The sequence below is a fragment of the Chelonoidis abingdonii genome, chromosome 7 (genome assembly GCF_003597395.2).
Source record: "Chelonoidis abingdonii isolate Lonesome George chromosome 7, CheloAbing_2.0, whole genome shotgun sequence".
NCBI lineage: Eukaryota > Metazoa > Chordata > Testudines > Testudinidae > Chelonoidis > Chelonoidis abingdonii.
Window position 1 is genome coordinate 44,516,417 of NC_133775.1, and position 16,023 is coordinate 44,532,439.

Here is a 16,023-nt window from a genome sequence, read left to right on the forward strand (position 1 = left end):
CCCGTGAGTGGGGTGGCAGGGGGACGCAGGCCCACCCACTCCACGGCGTCCCAGCCCGGGGCCTAGCAGCGGCAGAAGACTCGCTGCTGTGTCAGTGGGGATCCTGACCAAACACACTGACATGGGTTCTGGCAGAGCTGTAGCCAAACCAGGGTCGACTGCCCACAGGCTACTTCCAGACTCCCCCTTGTAAGGTACCTGGGTTAGGGCGGTGCCCTGGGAGGTTCCAGCACATCGGTTTCCTTCGGGCTAACTGGCAAGGGTAGGCGCTCAGCTGCTCCTCAGTGTAGCCAACCAGGGGTAGGCTTGGTTTGCCCGACCAGTCCTCGTGCCGCCCGCAGCCTGCTGGCGTGTCCCAACAGGCATCTGGCTTCTGGCGCTGGCCTCCAAGTGAGCTCTGCAGTTGGGCTTTTCTATTCCTGTCCTGCGCCCTGCCCTCCCTGGGGGTGGGCGCAGAATCCACTGCCCCGCCCCATGTTAGTGGCTGGGGGAGGGTCATCCCTCCACAGGGCTGTGGGGTATCCCACTGCCTTGCTCCAGGTGCCTAGAGCTTTTTTGTATGATCATGTTGTATCAATGTTTCAACCTAAAGAAATAAAAATAAATAAAAAAGTTACCTATTTTTCATAAATATTATTTTAGAAATGTAGACAGTTTTACTGGTACTAAATTTTAGTTCTTTTTTAACATGTAATTTAGAAACATGGAAGGGTGTTGTAAGAAAATACAACTCAAGTTCACGATGAAGCATGGCCCAAAGTGAAAGTGAGCAGGGATTGGGAGTGGCTCTTGGTGAGAGTCATTGCAATACTGGTCTGGAGATGTATGTGTGTGTGTAAGGAGGAAGGTTCTGTTTTGTCAAGGTGGCTGATTACTGCTTGTGGAATCTGTCTACTATAAACTAGGGGTGCAGTTGACTAACTGGCCTAAACATGAGAACCCTCACATACCATTCTCCAGCATTGAATTTAAAGGGAAAAAACTGATCATCCCAAATGAATGAAGTACCCAAAATGATATCTGTGAAACACAATGCACAGAGAGGCAGTGAGCTACAAAAGGAGACAGAAATCTTTCCCCACCAGTAACACTAAGCCATGTGGCTGATCACTCCATGTTCTTATGGACTCCTCATTGGTGCAGAGGTGAGGTTGCCTTGACAACCAGCTGTCTGAACTTGCTGGCTGCTTCCACCTCACATTTTAGAGAACTGTTTCCCCACCGCAAAAGTCAAAAAAGTGCAACATTCTTAAGAGATACATAAACACCTTTTCATTGTGTGAACATTTATATGGGATCATTTTCCATCAGGCCAGACAGCCGATTCACTGGTCATGAGAGAGATGAGAAGCAGCATTAGGGGAGCTGGTTTTGCAGTGTGAAGAACTGGAATGGTCCCCTCAGGATCTTCAGTCAGGTGTATTTTGAGTCCATGGTGGTATACATGTGTGTGCCGCTTACTTTTTATAGCAGTTTGACAGATGAGAATCTGTTTCAACTACCACAAATTAGAGAACACCTGGCATCAGAAATCAGCAGTAATAATAATGTGTGATTTTTTGTCTATTATTAGAACTATGCACACACATTCGTGAATTGCAGCCATTTAATGTATATGCCATGACTATGATTCCTCTTCCAGCTCAAAAATTAATCCCTCAGTGAATCTATGTGCAGGCAATCCTGTGCAAGACAGCAGCAGCAGGGGACAAAGCGAAGCAAAGAGGATTGTGTTTGACAGAGCTGTTTAAATAAATTGTTAATTTTCTTGAAATACTGGGGAACCTGTCTCTAGATCAAAATCACCCATCCATTTTCATGGATATTGGGGAGGGTTGGGGGCCTGGGGAAGATGAAATATTGAGTGGGGTTGGGACATTTGGAGCTTGATCCTGCAGGGTGTTGGGATCCTCAGCCTCCTTCTGAAGTCAGTGGGAGCTGAGAGCATTCAGCACCTTGCAGGATTGAGCCCTGGCAGACATATCGAGAAGGGGCTGGATGAAAGAGGGTGGTATTTATTAATTGTGTTTATTAATCTTGAGATGGCGGGTCTGTCCTGGATGAGGGGAGTTCATATCTTGTTATTGGATTATTTAGTATATTTCATTCATGTGTTAATATGCATATACCTAGGGCAAAGTGAGAGGCCCTTTTTTTTTAAAGCATTCATTATATATTAAAACTAAACTAAATAATCAAGAACAAGTGAGGCTAGTCTATGGTTTTTAAATGAGATTGGCTATATTACTTCTTTCTGAAAAAAACTCTTGAGTTTTGGGACAGATTAATGAATGCCTGTAGTTTAGAAGCTCAGTCTGCTAACCACTGACAGGCTCTGTAATTCAGCAGGCTACAAGTAGTATGGCTTCACATCTTAGAGAGTCAGTGTGATCCAGTGCTAAGAGATGAGGACTGGGTATCAGGAGATCTGGATTAAATTCCCAGTTTAAGCCTCAGTATTTACTTACTTAATCTTAAGTATGAGCGTTTGCAGGTTCAGAGGCTAAATCACTGCGTCGGGGTAGCCTCGGGACACTCTGTCTCAGTTTCCCCCTCTGTAGATTGGGGATAACACTTGCCTGTATAAGGCCCTGTGAGATCATAGGATGAAATGTGCTATATGTATACAAAGTGCTGCTGTTATACTGTTACATATTTTACATATTAATTTATTATACTATATAGAGTACCTCTTTCAAGCTCTATAAGTTGTTGTAAATCATTAAAATATAACAAATCAGAATTTAAACCAGAATACAACTAACAATGAATTAAAGACAGTTCCTCTCAAACAATAGAGCCCAAGGATAAATCATCCCCAAACAACAAGAGAAAATCAGTCAATTAATTATCAATAACCCTAGCCATCCAACATAACTAACTCCTAATGCATTCCTTTGATTGAAAACCTAAGGGAAAAATATTTCCTATCTTAGCCCAGCCAGGCCTTCACTGAAACAGGTAAATTCCTGGTAATATTGATTTGTCAACATGGGTTGACTTTTTCAATGAGCTTCCCACATTTGTCAACCACAATATTTGGCTCTTATGTATTTGTTCCTTCAGTTTTTACAGTGACTGTCAACAGACCTCTAGGTACATGAAAAAGTCAAAAAGCTTTAAGGATACAAGAAATAACCAATTAACATAATATCAAAGTGACACAGAAACAACCTTACTGCAGCTAAAAACTCATCCTTTTAACATAGCCCCTCAAGACAAGCATCAATGAGAACATACCCTGCCTGAAATGTCATTAGACTGACTATTATTATTATTTATATTATAGCAATGCCCACAACATGCTACTCATTGTCCAAACATTTAGGGAGTCCCAGCCCTGTTTAAGTGGCCTTTCTGTTTCACAATACTAAGTAATGCTACTAAATCATCAGGGTGGATTGCCTACAAGAAAGGACAAGCTAAGGCATTTGACTTGTCAGATCAACAGAAGTTAAAGGGTATTGACAAATTCCACCACTTTGTGTGCGATACCCTTGTGCTAATGATTGCTTCCAGGGAACAAAGCATATCCAAGAATCAGATTTACTGTGGCATCCACAAATTCAAAACTGAGTGATGCCAACATTTACGGGGAGTAGATGTCACACTAACATTTTACTTATATATAGGGCTTGAGTTGTGACACTGCCGTTGGCTAAAATCTTGCACATAGCTTTGAAAAATGCAGGAGAAAATACTTGAGTAGCTTCCAGTGGACACACACCAGAGTTTCTCTAAAGAAAATTAAAAATGGATTTCAGACATTTGTTAGAGCATAAATTTCATGCTAATTACTAAACTGTCTGGTTCCCAAGCACTAGCAAAAATATGACAGCAGACGGCAAATGATTCTACTGCACTTCTAGGAAATCCCCCAACTAAAATATCTATAGGTTACATGAGAAATTAATTTGCATAATCTTTCATTAAATACAAGGCCCCACCTCTCTAAATGGGAGAGGTCCAGTCTGGAAGATGTTAACATCTTGTGAACATTTATGAGAGTGGACCTTCTGACATATTGTAATGAAGTACAGAAGAACAGTGATCAAGGATCTGTCTTTTCACCTGAATACAAATTAATGGAAAATGTCCTGAATATTTTTTTTTTTTTTTACCAAAAGAAACAAACTGGAGATGGAGACAGTCCAAATACCCAGTACCCTGACTAAAGAGACTCATTTCCCATTTTGAAAAATCCTAGATCTTACTACCCCACTCAGTTGCATGTATGACGCCTACTCTTTCCAATGGGAAAACAGAAAGATAAAAAGATCATTTTTAATTGAAGTATGCCAACCTTGCCAGTCTTGATTAGCCAATACACAGCTCCAAGGCACCCTTCTTAGTCTCAGCCTTGTTATGCTATTATAGGAAGAAAAGTGCTCATTTACAAAAAAATTCCTGTAAAACTAGACCAGTTGAGATAGGGAATTAAGAACAAGATACACAGCTTCACCTCTTTGTCATTAGTTCCAATCTGGTCCAGAGTTGGCAAATCAAGACTTGTGTAAACTTCCCCTGTGCCTCAGAATCCTCTGCAGATTAAATGAGTCTATTTGCTACAAAGAGAGTTTTATGGGTGTGAAGTTAAGAATCCTGAAATTTTCTACCTGCAACAGTAAGAAAAACAACCCTCTTAGTTTTAGGCCAACTAACAAGATTGAGAAACAGTTTGCTGAAGCATTTTGGGCCACTTTTAAAAATATATTCCAAAAGGAGCAACAACATATTATTAGCTAATAAGGTACTTTCCTTGACAAGAGACAAGAGCATAGTGGAATGCCATACTGTATATGCAACAATAGTGCCCTTTCTGGGATTTGTGCTTTCAGGTAGTAAATGTCACAAAAGTTTTGTAGCATAGGTTTTCTTTTTCTCTTTTTTTTTTTTTGCTCTGCCTGTTCTTTATATTAGGCACCCCAGCTACCAAGTGGATGACTGACCATATTTTTATACTGCTAGGCTATTTTTTTCTTAATTCTCTCTTTAATTTCATAGGTAATTCAGTTTAACTTTTTAACAGGTACATCAGCCAGGAGTATCATTACTACCTTTTCTTATATCAAAGTTTGGCATACTGGAGCAAGTCAACTTTAAACCTAGGATTTCACACTTTAATGTTCAGGTTCAATAATACAATTAAAAATCTTTTTAGGGGCAAATTTTGGCTGAATTTACACAGGTCCATATGATGGGACAAAGGTCTTATTCATCTTCACAGGGGCACCTATGATCTGGGGCCTTAATATAAGACCTATTTCTGCTGAAGCTACTTTTGGGTTGTCTATTGGAGCAGCAAGAACACATATTATCCAACAACTGATTTGGTTACTTGAGTCATACCTTTTGTCCTAGTCAGAGCTAATAACTCATGTACCCTGTGGATATGGTCGAAATGCTGAGCTTCAGATGTCTTTAACTCTGTTTATTTCTCTGAGGGCTTTAGGATCTGGCTAGTCACAGTTAATTTAAATGGTGGGATTGTTAAAGGAATTTCTACCCATGAGAAATTGTGCTTGGGCAAGCATTTACTGACAGTGTATCTCTATATGCTTTCAAAGTCATGAACAGATTTTATACTCTTTTTAGTAGATCTTTTATTATTCCAGCTGCTGCTTCAAGCTTTCCTGTTGCCCTGGGTGTAGTGATGAATACTTGACGGGTGAGTAAAATCATATTCCTTAGCAAATTCTGCAAGTGGTATTGAAGCAAACCATGGTTCATTATTCATGGCAAGTATTTCAGAAATCCTTAGTTTGCAAATACTTTCCACCTGTTCATCATGTGTGTGGATGAAGATGGTGGCATATTAGCCTCTCCCACAAATCATGAATAAAGTTGATTACTGCTATATAGGTGGTATTATAACATTGAAGAAATGAGCAGCTGTCCACTTCCTGCTTCTTTCAATTCTTCTTTTGTCAAAAATGGCTCTGTATGCAATCTGCTTCTGTTACACAAATTACACTTAGTCTTGAATTGTTTTGACAGTGTTGGCCAACAGATGCAAACAGAGAGACATGGAATGGATCACTTGATGATTACCTGTTCTGTTCATTCCCTCTGGAGCACCTGGCATCGGCCACTGTCAGAAGACAGAATAGTGGGCTAACGGACCTTTGATCTGACTCAGTATGGCCATTCTTATGTTCTTTGCTGTGTCCTTGTTCTGTGCTTTGCTGTCCTATGATAACCTTAAGTAGTCATGACCTTGATGATGCCTTTGCAAGCATTTCATTCCTCTAGTTTTGTAGCATAGTGATCCTCTTTTGAGGAGGAGACAATCCACCATGTGGCTATCCGATTTGTACTTCCAGTACTCTTGCAGTTGTGCAAGGACTGCTCTGCTCCTGGCCAGGCTGTCTCTGCCAACCTGCTTAACAGCTAGCAAGCCAAAGCACCTTGCTTTGTTTCTGTATCTGTTTGAGTTTTGACTGAGTAACTGGTCAGCTTTGTATGATCTGGTTCACATACTGCTTAATCTTTGGTTTCTTTAGCTGCCTTTCTTTACCAATGGTCTCTGTATAGGACCTGTGGAGACAGCATCTGCCAAGATAAGGGGCCTGATTCTCCTCTACTTCTGTGGCAGTGTAAAGTGCATTCAAGTGGGTGGAGGAGAAGCTATAGAAAAATGCATCAGCAGATAATCATTTCTCTGCTTATATGGTACTGCACTAGCATTGTGGGAGAACATGGTTTGTCTTCTGAAATGCCTTTGATTACTGAACATCCCATATCCAGGCATTTTTTTATACTGATCAGTTCAGTTAGGAGAACTGAAAAAGTCAGCCAAGTTGGGAAAGAACTTCTTTACCATTCCCATGAATCTATGTACATCCCTACATATTCTGGCTCTGGCATTGTTAATATGGGCACTAATGATTAGACCAACCAATTCGACTCATTCCCCTTTAAAATGGCATTTGGTATAAGTGTTAAGCCTGTTTACTGATGTTAAGGGATGCTGCATTCTCTCAAGCTCTTCTTTTACTTCCTTGTTGGGTTCCTGAAAACTCTCCTCAGGTTTGACAGGCATTTGAACTCCCTTACACCTTGAGCTTTATTTGCCATTTTTGATGGATTTTGGCTTAGCACACCCTTTCCCCAGGCCATGTTTTATACCACAGCTGTTGGGAGGGTGTGGCATACAATCTACTATGGTAGTCCTATGCTAGCCAAGGATTCCTCTATACTGAAGGAGTCTCCAATGCCTGGATCTACCTGCTGCAGAACAGCTTTATCCCATCATTCCACAGCATTGGGACAATAGTTCTTGAATAAATTTGGTTTTATATCAAGTTATAACTTTTGCCATCAAATTCAGGCCTGGTGTCTAAAGGAGTGCAACTCCAACACAAGTCTCTGGCTCAAAGTCAGCAGTGATGCAAATGGTGATACAAGTATTAGTGCAACATGCACCGATATGCCAAACATTGGGTGTACCAGATTCCTTGTAATCTGCACCGCTCCAGGGGCAGGAGGAAATGTAGCCTTGAAAACAAAAATCAGCAGAAAAGAGGGTCTCTCTTACACATGTAAATGGGTAAGAAAAGGAGTGTAACATAGTGCCTATAACCTATTGTATAGCAAGTAACCAGCCTGGAGCATTATGAAGAAGTCCAGTTTAAAAAGTTGATCATCTTTAGAAAAACGTAGCTATTTTCTTTTACTTGCCCACCATAATGTATTGTAGGTTTTGTTTTTAATACACATCATTCATTCATTTGGCTTCAATTAGAACATTAATATTGATGTTATAGTATATACATAGAAGACTATACAGATATGTAGGAGTAAAAAAAAAATCAATACATTATAAATGGTTTCAGCAAGGTATACAGTTGTTTCCTGAATAACCTTCAGTGTCCTTCACCTCAGGAACTATACGCAGAAGGCCATTCCAAACATCATTTGCAGAGTGAAAAAATGCTTCCATATGTCTGTTCCAAATTTATTTTTCTTTAACTTTTATTAAAGGTTCTTTATGCAGCATGTGTTGAGCTAAAAAAGTAACCAACATTATCCACACTCATGATTTTGTATACATTAATTATCCTGAGCATGTGTACCATTTAAGTGGGCTCAATAAATTGGGGATTTTTCACTTTAATGTCTCTCTTCTCCTTCAGTCTATTGTTACCTTGGCTTTCCGTATCTTGGTTTTTTTTTTAAATAACTGACAATGTGAAACACTATTCTAAATGTGATCTGACCAGAATATTTAAGACACCCCAAAATTACATTTAAAGGAGGTCAAGAAAATGAAGGCATGTAAATAAAGGTGAGTTTATTGGTTAGGCACAATAATGTGAATCAAAGAGATAGATAAGGTCGTGGTGTAGTCACATGTTAGAGGACAAGGATTTTATTTTACCCAGAGAATGCTGGAATTTTGAAAATAAGGCCGACTAAATCAATATAAGAGAATGTCACCAAAACCTAAAAATAATCAAATATTCCACAAACAGTGTGTCAATTAAAATGCACCAGTCAAATCTAGCTTGTGATGTAACAATATAATAAAAAGTAGACTAGTTAAAATAAGATTTACAATAAAAATAGCTGTCCTTAGACATATCAGAACATTTAACATGGATCTGTGAGTCAGTCTAACACAGTAGTTCTCAACCTGTTAACCACTGTGGACTGCATATGAAGCTCTCTACCTGTTGTGTGAATGAGGCCCACATAATATTTATACTACCTGTATGGCCCTGAGAATGACATACAGGCTGTAGCTGTGTGCTGATTGGGCCACAAGCAGCCCACAGGTCACAGTTTGAGAACCTCTGGTCTCATGTAACATACTTAAACAAAGGATACTGCATACTCAGAATGTTTATTAGCTCAGTACTGACCCTGATACTGACAGGTGCTGAGAGTTGTGGGGACTGTCTCTCTCGAATTCAATGCAAGCACTGTTAGGTTTGCAGAAACCTGTCAGTTGCAGTCTGAGAATGCACTGAGCCAGTTCCAATAATTTGTTGCTACATGCAAGTGCAAATGGTAATTTTTTTTTAACAACCAACCACATGCGTGCAGTAAAGGGAATAGAACTCATGACCCGCTGTTTCATAAAAGCACTATAGACATATTAAGTATTTTATTATAAAATGGTGAAACTTGTGCAAGACACCACCTTTATTAAACAGCCTCCTATCTTAAGAGGCTTGCCCCAAAGTATCTCCAAATTTCAGAATAGAATTTAACCGCACCTTCTTTGGTAAAAAACTCTGTTATGCAAACAATTTTTGTCAACCTCTTTAATGGAACTCATGGCATGTATCTCTGAAAAAGGTAACATAGGCCCTAAGGTTGAAACATTTCTGCATGGAAACCTTGTGCAAACCAACCGAAATATGCCAACTGACACCACCAGTCTTAAAAAGGAGCTAAGCGCTAAAGATAATCTGCTTTTTAATTGTGCAGGCTAGCCAGAAGTCAGTTTTGCTGACTGGCTTGCAGTGAGGTTTACAACCGGCGGGGGGGGAGGGGGGGGGAAGAACAATGGAATGTGTGGTAGAACATTGGCGACTCTAGCGGCTGGGAAATCAGACACCTATATGTGACGTGACAATGCTGCGTCATCATTTTGAAAGAATCCAATTTTTTTTTTACCTTAATCATGGAAAGATTCTTTTCAACAAAGCAAAAAGATCAATCTTCTTTCATTCATGGGTGATGGGATCGATCACTTGATGATTACCTGTTCTGTTCATTCCCTCTGGGGCACCTGACATTGGCCACTGTCAGATAACAGGACACTGGGGAGGATGGACCTTTGGTCTGACCCAGTATGCATTCTTATCCTGCCCATAAAGGCTCAGTCCTGCAGTCCTTACACAGTGAAAACACCTGCTGGCATCAATGTTATGCCCGTATAGGGATTGCAAAAGCAGGTATTAATCAGGGGATTCCCAGGTATAACCTTTGTGAAAGTCAAGTCCAGAACACACGCTTCACCCATCAGGGACTGAACATATTTTAACACATGCATTGTTTTGTCCAAACTGCTCAACCCCCTCCTCAGAACAATTAAAGGTAATTATAGTCTATGATAATAGCTTAAAGACCAGGCTAGTTTGTGATTTGGATTACTTGCCCATACACAAGAGTAAGAATTTCCCTTTACACACCTGCTTAGGTTATCTGGAAGATCTTGGGTCAAAGTGTTTGGGAGTAAATGGGGCACTTACCTGCTTACTCTTTCCTTGGACCAGGTGAGGAATGGGTAGAATGTGGACAGAAGATTGGTTCCATCCTTCTCCATTCAGCAGTAAATGATTACTCCAGCCTGGGAGCAATTTAAAACCAGGGGAGGTGCTGTGACTCAAAGGGACTGTCTATAAGATATAATACCTCCCAATGCTTACTTCTGGAGTGGTGAAGCTAACACACTTTGTCCAACGCTGTGCCTAAAATCAGAGTCTAACCTTTAATACATTGCTGTGAACAATCAATCAATCAAAAAACTAATAAAGAAGAGAAAACAGTGAACCTTTGCAAAGCCAAGAACTGTCTTTTATTAACTTAACACAATCATTTATAAAGGAAAAATTTGAGAAAGTTTTATATGAAAGGCTCAGTAAAAAAACACAACAAGATCTTTGGCAGGATCCTTAAGCTGCTGACAAATGCTGTGAAAGCTCTCTAATCATTTTATTCTAATAGGAGAAGTATTTCTGTTTACTTGTCCTCATGTTCTAGACACATTGTTTAGTTCATTAGCACATCTTTTTTAAATAAAAGGTGCCAAATTTTACAGAGAATGCACATTTTTTATTTGTCTCTCTGCCCGTGGGCAGACATCATTGATCCTGGCTTGTCTTTTGCTCATGATATTTTTATGACAGTTGGGGGATTTGTTTCTAAAAGGAGGCTGAAAAAAAGTCAGAAACATTTACTCATCCCTCAGATGTAGCTGACTAAAATGTCCTGGTGTAAATGAGAGGCGGGAGAGAGCAAAAGCACAGATTGGCGTGGGGGTGCATGAGTGATGTACTATATATTTTTTGTAATTCAGAAACAAAAAAAGACCTATATTTAAAAAAAAATAGGAAAATCTTCTGCAATGTTAATCGGTTAATTCAAAGCAAATGGAAATTTATGAGATCTGGTGCTACTTAACCAAGAACTACTGTACCCTGCAGGCAGTACTCTGTCTTTAGCTCATCTTTCTGGATTAGGAATAAAACTACGGCAGATGATATTTTGCATTTCCTTGATTCAAGTTATTTCCCTCAATGATAGGGATAATGCTTCTCTTTTCTACATTTGTAAGGCTTTTAGGTTTCAATAGTAATTTGCTCAGAAGTTCCAAAATTCTTTGATAAAGAATTTTATTTTTTTTAAGCAGCAATCACCGTGGTAAATTGAATATCATAGATGTTAATCCTAACAAATTGCATTCATATAATGTTAATGGTCTGATTTACAAGTAATAAAGGAAGGATGAAACTATTTTTAATTCACCCTGCTGTATACAGATATTATTGCACATATGGCAGGGGAGATTAACAGTGGTTCAAAGACCCTGGCAATTCTTCAGACATAACAGGCTGTAGTTGCATTGGTTTACTCCGGGGTTGAATCTGGAAGAGAGTTTCATCTTTAGCTCACTGATATAGGTCAATGTCTTACTACAATATTTCGTGTCTGAGGAAAATGGCAGATTCACAGCCTGAGGGAACCAAAATTTTCCTTTTAGTGTGTAATATAGGTTCCAGATGATAAGATCCAGTGCATGCTTCCTCACCAATGTGCCTTACTCCTTTTCTTGACAGAGAGGCTGGCCAAAATCTGCCATACGTTATTCTAGTGTAAATCTGAAATAGAGCCACTCACGTTAACAGAAAAATCACTGGTGTCAAACTAGCATAATCAGTGCAGAATCAGGTCCCACCTTCTCTAGACATGAGGGAGTAGCCCATTCCTCAGACCTACATAGTGCTTGGTCTCTCTGCCGACTCCATATGAAACAGGAAGAGAATAGCTTGTACTCATGATGTAGAAATTCAAAGTAAATCAGAATTATGGAGTCACAATGCAAAAAAATAAAGGAGATTGTTTGCATAACATTTCTGTCAAACTGTGTTTGCATGGCCCAGGTATGAACAAAAGAATTAATCCAACCATTAAAATAGATGTACAAATCATCTTTATTGTAAAAACAGTAAAGTACATTCAGAAAACAGTGCAAAACCCTCCCTGAATATCTGATAATGGATTACATATTTTATTACCCACTTCTAATCCAGAAATAAGCTTTTTGAAGGAGAGGAAGGTTATTTTCTATTTAAAGTTACAAAAGCAGCAGTTTATTCATTGGGATGTTTTCACAAAAGTGAAACATCACAATTATACTTGTAAACAACGGATGCTTTATGAGCCCTCACCACTGCAGCCAGAAATGTTTTGCTGCTTTCTGGCTGAAGATAAATTCTGGTTACATTATAATAAAACTTAGGACTGGAAGGGACCTCCTGGTCCTTGAGTCCAGTCCCCTGGTATCACAGGCAACTCCATCATATAATCCCCTTCATAATCTTATGCAAAGTTTCAATTTCCGTGAATATAATAGAAAATGAAGGGGACAATCTTTAAAAATCTATATTACTCACTTGGAATGAACATTTGTATTGCCATCTAAAATGGTACATAGTCTCTAATTGTACATATAGGTCGATGAGATCTTAATTCAAGAAGAAGAAAGGTGGTGATCTTGCAGCTAAAGCATAGGACTTGCGGCTAAGAGATCTGGTTTCTGTTCCTGACTCCACACAGAATTCCTGTGACACTTTGGGCAAGTTACCTAGTTTCTTTGTGACTTAGTTTACCAATTTGCAAAACAAATATAAGACTCAGGGCTGGTCTACACTGGGGTGGGGGTGGGAAATCAATCTAAGATACGCGACTTCAGCATAGCTGAAGTCGAAGTATCTTAGTTCGACTTACCCGGCCATCGTCACTGCAGCAAGTCGACTGCTGTGGCTCCCCCGTCGACTGTGCTTACTCCTCCTGCCAAGGTGCAGTATGGGCATCAATTCACAGATCGATTTATCTTGTCTCATCTAGATGTGATAATCGATCTATCGGGGATCGATTTACTACCCACCGATCTGGTGGGTAATATAGACATACCCTCACTTCATGGGGTGATTGCGGCCAAATTCATTAGTGTTTAAATAGTGCTTTCAGATCCTCAGTGCTATGAAAGTTTAAACTATTATTATTAGTTCATAAAAACCCTTCTTGGTTGGTTTGAAAGACTACTTCTCTCTCCACAGCTAAAAAGCATCAGGAGACATTCAAAGAAAAAATACCTAGCTTTAAAGTAGTGGTTAAATCAAGAGAGGCACGACATTCATTAACTTCACTCGAGCACTGTTTTACAGCTCCTGGGGATCTGGCCCAGAGACTGCTGTCACTACTACTCTAGTCTTTCCTCTTGAGACATTCATATTCAAATTTGGCTTAAATGTTCAGCTGATAAGGCATAATTCTGGGGTACCCAGTGACTATGTGTTGCCACCACTTCTGGATAATTTCTAAGTTACTGGGAGCTGTCATGTTTTGTCACTCCCATAAAACACAGCATCCAGGAGGCAGCACTAAGAAGGACATCAAAACCGTAGCAAATAAAGTGTTATCTGACAGTGAATATCAGTCACCTTGCAGAAGAGCTCTGTGTAACTTGAAAGCTTGTCACCAACAGAAGTTGGTCCAATAAAAGCTATTACCCCATTCCTCTTGTCGCACTGAATATCACATTCACATTTGGATGTTTTAATTCTGGAAATGGCAGCATCCAGATGGCAAGATCACTTCAATCGAAGATACATTATTTTTTGTTAATATAATGTATGTACTTTTGGAGTGCCACATAACCACATATTCAAGAACCAGGGCTGGGCTAGATCATCTTGTGTCAGCATAGCCCCACTGTAACCATTACCGCATAGAAAGATAGGTAGTATGGGCTGATGCACTTGCCTTTCAGATTAAGTAAGCTCCATTAAAAATCCGCAAATAGACATATGTTTCAATGGCCTCACTCACCTCTCTAGTGATGGATGTACTCACCCATATTAAAATATTGTTAAGTTTTCATAACAGAAAAATGCCCACTGTAGACACATGCTGCATCAGAATATATGAGGTTCAGGCAGACCTCTATTCAATGTACAATTCAGGAATGGCTCCTGTATGAGATCATAGCAGTCTTTTTAGATATGTATAGAGGGAGATTTTGCTTTGGCTGGCAAGGATGTGGGGCTAGAAAAGATTTCAGGAACAGAAAAGTTGTGATGGAGAGAGAATGTAAGTATGAGGAGTCTTGGCGAAGCAGAGTAGTCAGAACCGATTACATGTCACTGACTATTTCTTAAGCAGTCAAGAATCTTGGGGAGTTTATTGCTGTGCGAGTGAACTGATGTAGGCTGATATCGGGTTAAGTCTGCAAAGGAGTATGAGGATGACTGGCAGGTTCTGCTGCAGAGGCTTTTGTGTGCACTGGTGGGGCAAGAATGAGTAGTCACTAACCATGTTTTGCTGCTGACGAGAGGCTGCTTGTGCAGCAGGCTCTCTGAGAAGATTTTCTTGTCAAAGAAAGGGAGATTTATCAATCCAGGAAATGAAGATTTATGTAAAACTCAAAATGAATTAATCTTCAGTCACAGATGAAAAAATCCAAATATTTTCGTGATGTTTTGTGCTGGGATTCAGAGTCTCTTTGCCATCAACAGTTCTTATTTCCAGTTGTTTAAAGAGGATGTCAAGAAACCTTAGTTAAAAGAGCATATTTCTCTTGAAGGTCAACCTCCCTCTAATACTGCTTCAATCTATGGCAGGTTATGAAGTGACAATAAGACATTGTAAGTACTTGGGGCCACCCAGAGACAAGATTCTCAGATCTAGTCATCCCAAGAACACTTCTTATCTTGTAGGCAATGTACCAATTAGATCACTTAAGTTTATCATAGCATTTATCTCAGTGATGACATGCCTCGTAAAAAAATGCAAATGCTTTCATCTGTTCATATCCATTTACATTTTTGTGAGAATGGGGGAAAGTTGTTTGATATTTTACTCATCACCAGTGGTTTCCAATAGGCATATTGAAACAGGTCATAATGTAAACAGCATATCTTTGCAAAAAGTCAGATTTTCTGGGCTAAATCTGTATGGTTACTTGCATCTTGACTGCAAATGAATCCCTAGCCAAGAGAAACAAGAAAGGATAAGTTGAGTACCCTGGATGAGTACCTTTCCTAAAGGGAACTAATGGAGAGCTAATGTCATTTATTGGAACAGAAGCCATAGGGCTACTATAAAATAATATGTCCATAAAATAAATTCATTTTCATATTCAAATTCATGCAGTGCATAGAACATGCATATCATCTTAGCATCAGGTAGAGAGCAACAAAGGAGATGCCCAGAGATTTGAGCAATGTTAATTAGGAACCTAGAGTAATGAGTTGACATCTAGTTGTTACAAAACCTATTTGCTCAGGATGAATGAGAGAAAGAACACAGCATACAAACTACTTGAAAAGGATTTGGCCCAAGATCTTAAGAACATAAGTACATAAGAACGGCCGTACTGGGTCAGACCAAAGGTCCATCTAGTCCAGTATCTGTCTACCGACAGTGGCCAATGCCAGGTGTCCCAGAGGGAGTGAAGCTAACAGGCAATGATCAAGTGATCTCTCTCCTGCCATCCATCGCCATCCTCTGATGAACAAAGGCTAGGGACACCATTCTTTACCCTTCCTGACTAATAGCCATTCATGGACTTAGCCACCATGAATTTATCCAGTTCCCTTTTAAACGTTGTTATAGTCCCAGCCTTCACAACCTCCTCAGGTAAGGAGTTCCACAAGTTGACTGTGCACTGTGCGAAGAAGAACTTCCTTTTATTTGTTCTAAACCTGCTACCTATTAATTTCATTTGGTGACCCCTAGTTCTTGTATTATGGGAATAAGCTAATAACTTTTCCTTATCCACTTTCTCCA